Source organism: Bidens hawaiensis, unplaced genomic scaffold (assembly GCF_021521415.1).
Source record: "Bidens hawaiensis isolate Kalapana, Puna unplaced genomic scaffold, B.hawaiensis_p1.1 tig00024810_1, whole genome shotgun sequence".
NCBI classification, from domain to species: Eukaryota; Viridiplantae; Streptophyta; class Magnoliopsida; order Asterales; family Asteraceae; genus Bidens; species Bidens hawaiensis.
In genome coordinates, this window is record NW_027493923.1 from 247,536 (window position 1) to 258,887 (window position 11,352).

The 11,352-nt window shown below is 33.9% G+C and overlaps 1 long non-coding RNA gene and 1 pseudogene across 2 annotated transcripts; one reads left to right on the forward strand and one right to left on the reverse strand.

Moving 5' to 3' along the window:
* Nucleotides 1-793: 793 nt before the first annotated feature.
* On the forward strand, nt 794-2,049 carry LOC143569980 (uncharacterized). The gene is made up of 3 exons (XR_013141837.1): nt 794-903; nt 1,307-1,606; nt 1,827-2,049. It is a non-coding gene; the product is annotated as an uncharacterized LOC143569980 (long non-coding RNA).
* Nucleotides 2,050-9,336: 7,287 nt separating this feature from the next.
* On the reverse strand, nt 9,337-11,352 carry LOC143569981 (uncharacterized; annotated as a pseudogene). Its single transcript, XR_013141838.1, has 6 exons — nt 11,274-11,352; nt 11,064-11,177; nt 10,908-10,988; nt 10,780-10,830; nt 10,186-10,658; nt 9,337-9,438 (listed from the first exon to the last, which is right to left on the reverse strand). The product of XR_013141838.1 is annotated as an uncharacterized LOC143569981 (transcript).

Sequence of the window (11,352 nt, forward strand, 5' to 3'; positions counted from 1 at the left end):
TAACAGATCCATAAGCATTCAATCTATATATATCAGCTTCCTTTTCACTTTATGTGCGATGTGATGGTCGTTTGTCGCCCCTGTTTGCCTACTGTTGTCGGGTTCAATTTCTGAACCCTAGGTGACGGTGGTGTGGTGGCCTGGTTAGGGTTTCTGATGTAAAGCCCCGTGATCGTCGGTCCGGTACTATTTCTGAACCCTCGTGCGTCCTTCGTTCAAAACCCTAATCGTCGGTCCGGTACTATTTGGGATCTAATTCAACATCTTTCTATTTATTATCTTTCGTCTAGCATATGATTGTGTGTTTGATTAGCTTATGAATTAGGTTTTTGTTTTCATATTCTTCTAATTTGATGGCTGATCTCTTTAATTTGTGGTTATTGTTTGATGTATCGACTGCTATTACTGATTATGCTCATTATTGGATACTAATTTAGGGCTTTCTGTGATTATCATTAATTCATTGTTTTTTTAATTACATGAAGCAGAAATGGGATATTAATTAGGCAAATTGAAATTATTAAAGATGTTTATAATAGAATAATATTATTGATATGCCTGTGTTCTTTTGATCTCGCAATTGAAGCTCTTTAAGTATTATTTGATCATGTTTTCTATGATACTTGCAATTAAAAGCTTGCATATAGAGTTATTTGAGTATTATAATGGAAAATGCTGTTATTTGCAACCGTTCAAAGATATAATTATGTTATGTCATTACCAAACTGACAACTTTATTGAAAGATAGAATTGAGTTTTTGGGCTCCACTATAACCTTTGTGAATGATGTTGCAGGGTTATTGATAGCCAGTCACCAAATGGTAGCCCAGGAAGACCAATATCAGCTGATATGCATGCGTTTTCAGAGTCTGTTAAATCTAAGTTTTCTGCTGCTTCAGCCAGGTATGCCAATTGATTTTGTTTTCTCCTGCAGACAGAATAACACTTTATATGTTAACTAGTTTATTAACCTGAGGCTATTAGAAATGAAAACCTCCATTACTTTTATGTCTAGCGATATTATGCCAGCAATTGAATAAAGAAACAGATGTAAAGTGTTTTAACTTTTTTTAATTGTTTCATAATAGAAGAGTGTAGATATAAATTATCTTGTGAAATTCAATATTTTTATATAATGTGTTTTTTCATATGTAATCAAATAAATACATATACAATAAAAATGGGAATATAAATAACAATAGGTAAAGGGTTAACTGGGAACTTTTAGTAGACGCCGTGTTTATTTTAATTTGTTGTATATAAAGATTTATTCTGTTATTCTGAGATGGTTTGGCACGTCTTGCAGATACAAGGAATCTATTTCAAAAGGCACTCAGGGTTTAAAAGCAAAATTACTTGCTAAAAACAGTTCAGTTAAAGAATTAAGCAAAGGAGTTCAGAGAGAAATGAGTGCAGGAATGGCTGGAGTTGCTAGAATATTTGAACGGTTGGATCCAACTTTAAAAAGAAATAATGATGGAACTAACTTAAACTTTTTCAAAGGAAAAAATACTCAAAATAATTCCGCTGAAACTCCTACGGATGTCGGTTCGAATGGAGAAACTATGCATCTCTAAGTTGCTTTTGGGTGCCCGGAGCTTTTCAGGTTAGCCATATCGCACCGTACTATTATTTTAATAAAAAGTTTTAAAACATCATGTTTTCTAGACTGCAATCCAACCCAAACTGTTAAAAGTAAACCTGTGAAGATTGTCATCCCTACTGAATGAACACGTAGATCTTTACTTCTAGTTGCTCTTAGAAACATTAAACGTTCGGCCGTGAACCACAATCCGACTGACATTTTTGTTATGTTTTCTTTGCAGTGTCACCGGGGAAAGAAAGTTGATAATAGCAAAGTGACGTATACTGAACAAATCTGCCATAGCCTTAATGGTTGGTTTGTTTGCGTCCTGCAATAACTACATTTGGCATTGTTCTAAGTTGACTTGTGTTCTAAAAAACATTGGCTTTATATGTAAGACTATAACTTTTATGTCTTTGTTTAAGATTACTTAGACAAGGTGGCGGTGAAGAGATGGAAAGAGATTTGTTATGAAGTATGTTGTGTATGGTTGAAGTATGTTTTGTATGTGAATTGGTTTTAACTATGGTTGATGTTTTTTGCTTAAAAACTATGTTTTGTATGTGAATTGGTTTGATCAATGCATATTTTGGTTGGAATTTATGCATCTTTTTATATGTTTTTTTATTTTTTAATAAATATTTGTTATGAAAAAAATACTTGTGCTAATGATAAAGTTGATATAATTCTCTGTTTATTTTCTATGTACCAAACAAGAGAAATGATTCTCAGCTATATTTCTCTACTGAAATCTCTGTACTACCAAACAGAACAGTCAATTCTCATTCTCCAGACCAATTCCCTTTCTCTGCAATTCCATTTCTCTATTCCATTTCTCTACAATTCCATTCTCTGTACCAAACACCCCCTAATAGATAAGATAACAATAATTGTAATGATATTCTACACTTGTACATAAGCAACAATCACAGGTAGGGTTATTTTAGACATATAAAAGATCATAAGAACTTTAATGTATCCACACTTATTGCGAAATAGTTAGTATGGAATCATTACAACTTGAAGAACTTGGTTGGATCTCATCTAAATAATCACTACTATTCGGTATTTGACTCTTGGGTAGTGCACGCCACTTATCATTGTATGCCATTGACTCTTGATCTATGTTAGGAAGTGGACGTGCTTTAAGAATCTTAAGAATGTTTTTAGATTTATTAAGAAGCTGAGCTGCAGTCCAGACGCTCTCTCCCCTTTTCTCTATTACATTCCGGTCACACTTCATTTTTATGACACGTGATAAGTTCGTAAAGCAAGCAAATAAAACATCTACAATTATAGTTGATATCCATTCAAAAAGTTCTTCATCATTCAGCCAGGTTTCTTGTTCGTTGAAGTGCGTTAATATAGTCTCGCTAGTTCTGTACATAGAACTCGCAAATATGAACTTATAAGTTGAATGACCTATACTTTACTCTTTGCCTTGAACCTTTTCATAATATTTTCTGCTTCATCGCTCAACCATTTAAGGATCTCCATAGATGTTTTTCCTTTGCGAGTCTTCGTTTGAAGATCGATTTGTAGCCAAGTGTGGTACACTTCAACTTCTTTCCACACACGTCTTGTTGAATTTCTTGCTTTTGCTAACTCACCATCTGCATAAAAACATTCTTCAATATGTTCTACAATTTGGAGGCCTTCTTTCATGTGGCTAAGACTTTGAATGTTAGGAAGTGCAATGGCAATTACTGTCAATGTTACTACTACAAGGCTCCAACTATTGTGGACTTCTTCTAGATATAAAGGTTGGACTAGGTCACTATTGACTTTTTTACTCCATTGAAACCTTTAGATTTCTCTTAAAGAAATCTTTCTCTGCATTAAGAAGTTGCGTTATAGAATGGAGTGTATTTCTTAATCCTCTCTTTGAAAGTTTCGCCTCCTTTTCAATCTGGACAACATATCTAGCATGTTCTTCTACTTCTGTGCTCGAGTTGCTATTAGATGTGTTTGCTATCTTTTTAAACCTTTTCAGAAAGGACTTGAAGAAATACCAACAAGACAGTAAGATCAAAAAAGTATGCGGAACAAGACATATTGTTTTACATAAAACCAAAACCGCAATTTGAAGTGCTATACAAAAGTTTAAAAAGATGTTTTTCATGTAATGAAAAACTATTTTTAAATGGCGGCCTGGAATAAGTGAATGGACATGGTTACATTTCCAGTGTTGAAGGCTTTGGATCCAGTGTTTTTCAACACGGAACACGTTTAAGTGGTTCTTGCTTATTTTTTTGGAGAGGGTGTAATGACCGATTGATGTGAAACATCTTACAATCGGTGCAATGCTTCCAACTACAACCCCGATTGAAAAACACTGGATCCAAAGCAATCAGTCGGTAATGTTAGCGATGATGATCCTGAAGCAAGTGATGGCATGGTTGACTGTTAGTATTGGGTCAAAGGGTTTAACCTTTTGACTTCATTTTTCGAATGTGCCAATATGCCCATCCTTAAATGGAACCCAAGTTGACATCAACTCCACGAATATACAAGATGATACGGCTTCCATGAATATTCAGGACAAGGATTTCTTAAAAGGAAAAAAGGAATGGTACATTAGCATCCAAGGTATTGGAGTCCATGCAAAGTCTTTTTGCCAATTGATGAACCTTGTTTAACGATGATTCTGATGTTAAGATGGGTTTTAATGAAATTCAAATGAGGCTGCGAGTTAATTCGGTAGTGGGAGAAATAGTTGTGGAAATCATTTTTTTTAATAAAGGAAAATTGGATTTTAATAATCCCAACTTAATGCAGTTGGCTGATAATAATCCCAACTTTGAAAGTAGCTGTCACTAATCCCAACTTTCATACTATTTATTTTCATTGGACCTCTGTTAAAAAAACTTAACGGCGTTATGTTTTTTTCCAAATTTCAAACTGATATTTTAGGGCTTTTGATCGGAATGAGAATACGAGTCGATTGATGTAAAACTTAACTCGAAACGACGCTTCAAACAACTTGATTTTTGTTAATTAAATGTTTAAACACCGAACTTGAAGCATCCTTTAGTCGTTTGGACCACCGTTTGGAAGTAAGTTTTACATCAATCGACTCGTATTCTCATTCCGATCAAAAGCCCTAAAATATCAGTTTAAAATTTGAAAAAAAACATAACGTCATTAAGTTTTTTTTAACGGAGGTCCAATGAAAATAAATAGTGTAAAAGTTGGGACCAGTGACAGCTACTTTCAAAGTTTGGATTATTATCAGCCAACTGCATTAAGTTGGGATTATTAAAATCCAATTTTCCTTTAATAAATAATTCATCTTCAATCAACAGTTTTGAAAGAGAAACAGAACCAAGGCAGTTGGCAAACATTTACATTATTGTTTTAAAGCCTTATTACAACAAATTGGTTTGCATTATGAGTGTGAGTTGTTTGAAATAGAAGGTATGCATGTGGCTCAAACGGAAATATAAAGCTTTTGTTGGGAAAAATAAACTTTCGACACGGATGAAAGGTTGGAATCGATATTCTTCATTCTGATCATTATACACGCCCCTACTATTATTGTATTCTAATTTGGGCAGTGCAGTTTAGAAGTCACACCACTATACTATGTGACTATTGTTGTGGTTAGGGCATTCTATGATGGTACTACAGGTCAGGCACGGGAGGTTAGATGTGATCTGGTCCAAGGGAGAACAAAAGTGCTGCCAAGGTACACTTTCATACTCACCAGGTTCATTTTCAATCAAACTAATTATCGTCCCAGTTGTAGTTGATCTAACTTATATAAGACATGCTATCAACAAGCTTGGGGGTGACTTTAAGAAGATAAATTTTCAGCAAGTTTGACATGTTGAAACCAAAGAACAAGAACAAAGAAATAGGACACCATCTTTAACTCTACATTCAAACCTTAGTATACAATTAGTTACACGCTCACAAAAAATATTGAATCACACGACTCAAGAAATCGCCAAATAACAATGAGAGTAAAACAATTTTTTTTTTCATTTGAATGCCCACGCCTCATACACAGGAACAAACAATGATTGTCAAGACATTAGGAATACTCTCAATGACAAGACTGGTTAAAAACACATAAACCATACCGTTCAACTAACCAGAAAACAAGAATATATATGGACGAAAAGACATACGGGTCAAACAAACACCATACCGTTCAACTAAAATCTGACACTTTAGAGGCCCAGTCTGGAGTTAACAGCACGTTGGCTGGTTTGAAGGCCCCGTGAATGATTCCAATCTCCTCTGAAGAGAACTCATGCAGATACTGTAGCCTTCTTGCAGCAATGATGCAGAAATCTGCATCACTGCTGCAATACATTATCTGCACGAGTTCTCTTCAGAGGAGATTGGAATCATTCACGGGGACTTCAAACTTCAAACCCGCCAACGTGCTGTTAACTCCAGACTGGGCCTCTAAAGCTCAGCTCGTTCAAGCTTTTTAACGAGCTGATCTCGAGTAGCTCGCGAGCAGCTCGGCTCGTTTGCACCCCTATTTGCAGCCAAGAGAGATCGATTCCAAGCGTGTGCAAATGATCCTCAAGGTTTCCATTGTCCATCATCTCATACACCATAATCTTTTCCGCTACCCCATCACAATAGCCAATCAACGAGTATTAGAAAGAGTATTCACCTCCACATAGAAGTCCCTAAACCCCGTCAGAGATGATTGTGAGTTCAACCGCTTGATTGCAACATGGATGCGGTCTGTTTCATTCTGGATCTCACCACGGTAGACTGTGCCATAGCCACCGGCCCCGATTCTCTCTGATTCGGCAAAGTCACGTGTTGCAGCCCTAATCTCTTCCATAGTCATCTCACGAAACACAGGCAATTGAAGGCCCGCCATGATGATTTCGTAGGTGTTGGAACTGGACGGACAAAGAAACCCTAAGAGAGAGACGAAGAATGAATGATCCCTAAGCCGCCTCTTTTCTTTTTTCTCACTTTTGCATAATCATAACTTTAGTAACAATTACGGATTGACAAAATAACTAACCTAAACCCGACGGGTATACCTACACCGAAAGCCCGACATGTATTCACCCGGGTATAGGATTAGTTTCTATTGTGACCTAACAATGATTAGTTATACACTTATTGACTTAAAAAATGGTAATCTATATTTTAAATTTTAGGTGTCTAAACAACAAAATATAAATAAATTAAAATTAAGTATTATTAGTTAATAGTAATGATAATTTGACATAATGACAAAGGTAAGTAGTGATATGTATAGTTCAAAAAATAAAAAAAAATTAGACAACTGATAAGTGAGGAAAATAATAATCGTTTAGTAATAAAGAGACTAAAAAACATGTGTGTGTATATATGTATAGGGTAAGGTTATGGTAAAAACAAATTGTTTCCTAGGAATGATAGGAATAAATATAGACCATTAGATCAACCAATCTAATGGATGAAATTAAAAGTTAAAAAAAACTCATGGTGTTTCTTAAGTTAACTCTTATAATAGTGTTTCTTAGGGGTACTTTCGTCAAAGCAGATTATTAAGATATTGTAACCGCCATATATATAATCAGTCAAAGTAAGTTAGACGGGGTGCGATGATTGTGGCCATGCTATAGCCATTTTAATTAATTTGAAATCATTATAAACCAAGTTTCAAACAAAAATCAAATATAAAAAATCTTTAAATACAATTCCTTTGAATGACCATCACCATCAGACTGTGTGGGTGTGTGAAAGAACTATTGTATCGTCATCTTATAAAAACTGTTAGCATAGAAGAAAAGTATAGATGGGGGAACCGGTTTCTAAACTATGGAGATTTTGATTATTTGGAAACCAGAATGATGTTCAAATTCCATTTTTTTAGGAGTTAAACTGTTTAATTGATATTTTATTTTATTTAATGGAAATATAAATTTACCTTAATACCCTTTAGTATAAATTAACAACTATGTCACATGTCAAAAACCTGTTGGTTTTTATCATTTTTAGAAAACTTTTTATTTTTATTTGAACTCTTTTCCATATATATATATATATATATATATATATATATATATATATATATATATTGATTTGATTTCTCCTATACTTTAAAAATGAGAAAGATATTATAACCACATATTACAACGAATCATGTGACAGAAACAAAGTTTAAATCATACTAACAAAGAAATATGTTACGAATTCATGTTTTATTAATTTAAAGAGTTAGTACAAAATTAATTAATATTACAAGTAACAGAAGGTTCAAGTGTAGACGTATGATTAATACCTCTAAAGTGTAATAAGAAATGTATATCAAGTAAGAGACCAAAGAGACAATTTATGAATAGATTAGAGTCCTACAACCAACATTTACATAATTCAATTATCGAAGAATAGACAAAAAAAATAATAATAATAACAATAATAATAATAATAATAATAATAATAATAATAATTGAATGCGTGATGGTTTTCTAAAATCAATCTACAAATCTAGTCAGGAATGAAGATACTTCGAAGACGGCTTTTCCTACGCGATACAGTCTCTACGAGTTCTTAGTTATGTCTTCCGGGTTAACCACCGCTCCAACCGCTTATTTTAACTCAAGCTCTAGTATTGTCATTACCGGACCGGATGGAACTGAAGACCTAATAGTACATCCTATCTGGGATTGAGGGTGCGTACTTATGCAACACAAATCGTCAACATAAAAAATTAGTAAGTAATTCGACCCACAAAAACTGCCTTTTCGGCCCGTTACCAAAACCCGCCTGTTTTGCAACATCGTGGAATTACATACTCAATGGACCCAATTTAAATGATGGATGATCTTCTATCTTATCTCGCTCGCTCCTCAGCACTTTTAGTTTCTGCACAAATACAAGTTTCAGTATAAAGATGTTAACTCATATATTTCAACTTTATTAATCAATCTTTAATATGACAAGCCAGAATATTACCTTTCTAGTTTCCCGTGAGGATGGGAGAATTCTAGCTTCTTTTTCAATTTCTGGAACAATTTGCGTTGTACTCCCACCCTGTTTGTTTCGTGTGGTAATAATATTACAATCAAAGCTCAAGAATGAATAGACACTTCTATAAGAGCACAATGATATTATAAATGACAGTCAAGAAAACCGAAGAACGTACGCAGAACTTTTTTGCTTCTCTTAAGATATCCCCCATAAATATGATCACCAACATACAAAACCTAAAGAATAATTGAACAGTATGTTAGCTTTATGAAAGTACTAAATTGTGATAAATGAAAGCAATAACAATCAACAAAATAAAATGAACATCAAAAATAATAATAATAAAAAGAAAACAATAACTACATCCAAAAATCAATATATGAATCAATGAAAAACGAGAAATAAAATAAAATACATGCGGACTAGATCCCACATTCAGTAGCTTATGCAAATGGCCGACATTACCTCCCTGAATCATATTAGTATAAGACACTAATACTTAAAATCAATATTATGCAGCAATCTGATAAGTAAAGCATGTTGTACCTGAAACACTCAAAACACCTTGCAATGCTTATTTGGGATCTGATCTAGCAATTCTACAGCAGGGCCTCCCACCTAATCATAATTAATTTATAGCCTTAACTTCCGCCTTTCTGTGCAACAGATCCTGACCAAAATGGGTACCTGAAATAATAATCGCAAATGAAATTATTAGCTTCAAATTGTAACTAATTACAGCATTTAGATTAAAAAAAAATGGTAGTTTAGTTGCTTCTTATTTAACAGTTAAAGCAAAAGAGTGTAAGGTGGACTTACAGTATTGAAGTCAGCTTCCTTCAAGATGCTAACTACAACTGCATGCATTTCCTCATTAGTTGGTTCTGGTTTTGCCTTCTTGTTGGTTTTCCCTTTTCCTGTAAAATTAATTTTATTTACTGAGCCACAAGCACAAGAAAGACCTAATTTTATATACTTGTAAACGAACCAAACAAACACAAACAGAGCATGTTCGGGTTTGTTCGTTAAGAAAATGGATATGTTGGTGTTCGCTTATGTTTGTTAATACCATAAGCAAACAGTTCAAAAACGTATGCAAACAAACATAACTGAACATAGATGAACAAACATAATTGAGCTAAAGCCATAAAAACAATGTGTTGGCCTAAAAGGTTATTAAAACTAAAACATATTAACAAACAAAAACTAAAAAACACAAACATAAATGAACAAAACCAGACATGTGTTCATGTCCGTTCGTTCGTTTAACTGACTAAACATTTTTCTTTTGCTTGTATTTGTTAATAATTAAATAAATGAACGTCCAGCCAAACAACTAACGATTTGTTCACTAATAGACCTAAGTGCATCCTAATATGGTATATCAGAGTTTAATCTAACTAGACAAGTAAATATAAAGTAGAAGAATAAACATAAAGACATGACCCATTTACATAAAATGGGTCAACCCAAACACAGCCCATTCAAAAAATGGAACCTGTTTATTGTAACTGTTCCAAGTCAACCCAAACCATTTTGACCTCCATTTTACCACCCTTACCAATCATATATGACTTAACAAACATCAAAGAAATGACGAAAATTAAAAAATCATGTAATCGTGCATTAAGTAATTGACAAATAATTAAATAAAACATGTATACCTTGAACTTTGGCAGAAGCTTTCTTGGTAGAGCTTTTAGCCTATGTCTTTTCGCTGCTCTTTTCTTCCTTAGCCTTCTTGCTTGATGAAACTTTAAGACTTAGCAGACGAAGCAGAAGCAGGTGTAGCAGCTTTCTTAGACTTTTTATTTGATTTGGCGGGTGATTCCACATCATCTTTTTTTTAACAGCTTTAAAGTCCTTAACAGTCTTCTTTGAGGAACTCTTTTCTTGTTTTTCAGACTCATTTTTTCCTCGTCACTTGCAGACTTGTCTTCTTCATCTTCATCTTCATCATCACCGCCATCTTCTTCAGACTTCACCGTTTCCTCATCACTTTCCGGTTTTGAAGGTGTGTTCTTCTCATCGTCTTCTTCTTCTTTAGATTCATCTTCACTCTCTGAACCTCCATTTTCTTCCACATTCTTCTCTTCTTTAGCCTTGGTTGCACGCTTGGTTTCTCACCAGATTGTTTCTAAAAAAGAATAGAAACTGAGACCAACTGTGCATAATAATAATAATCATAATAATAATAACAATAATAATAATAATCTTAACAGCAGTGCATGTGATTTAAAAGAAAGACGAACACAAACCATGGTTGGAGTCCTGCTCTTTTTAGCTTTAGATTTTTCGTTTTTAGCTTTCTAGAAGGAAAAAAACATTACCTTTTTAGCTTATTAAAAGGACCTGAATTAATTGAAGGGTATAAATGTAAAGTAACCTGTTCTTTCTCAGCAAGCAAGACTTCAGTTGTAGCATGTGGAGATTGAAGAAACTCAAATAACTTCAGTGAAAGTTCTTCCTGGACATATATTTAACAACAAATGGTGATTAATCAAAGATAATGTACCAGAGAATATAAAGTATGAAAGCTTGCCTTCTTAAGAGATGACTTGTAAACTTGAAGATTCATGATATCACAAAATTCAAACAGCTTTTCTTTGGTGAATTTGTCAAGCTTCGCTTTCACCTTTAACTCTTGCTTTTTCAGCTGCATGTATGAATCAAACAACACAGCATTATGTAAACTTAATGATTCATTGTCCAAGTAAATAACTGAAAGAAAAATAGAAAAAAAAACAATTACCTCGTCATCAGCCCAGACAAATCCAGAAAACAGGCCAATGTTCTTCTTCACAGTGTTCATCTGCAACATAGACATCACA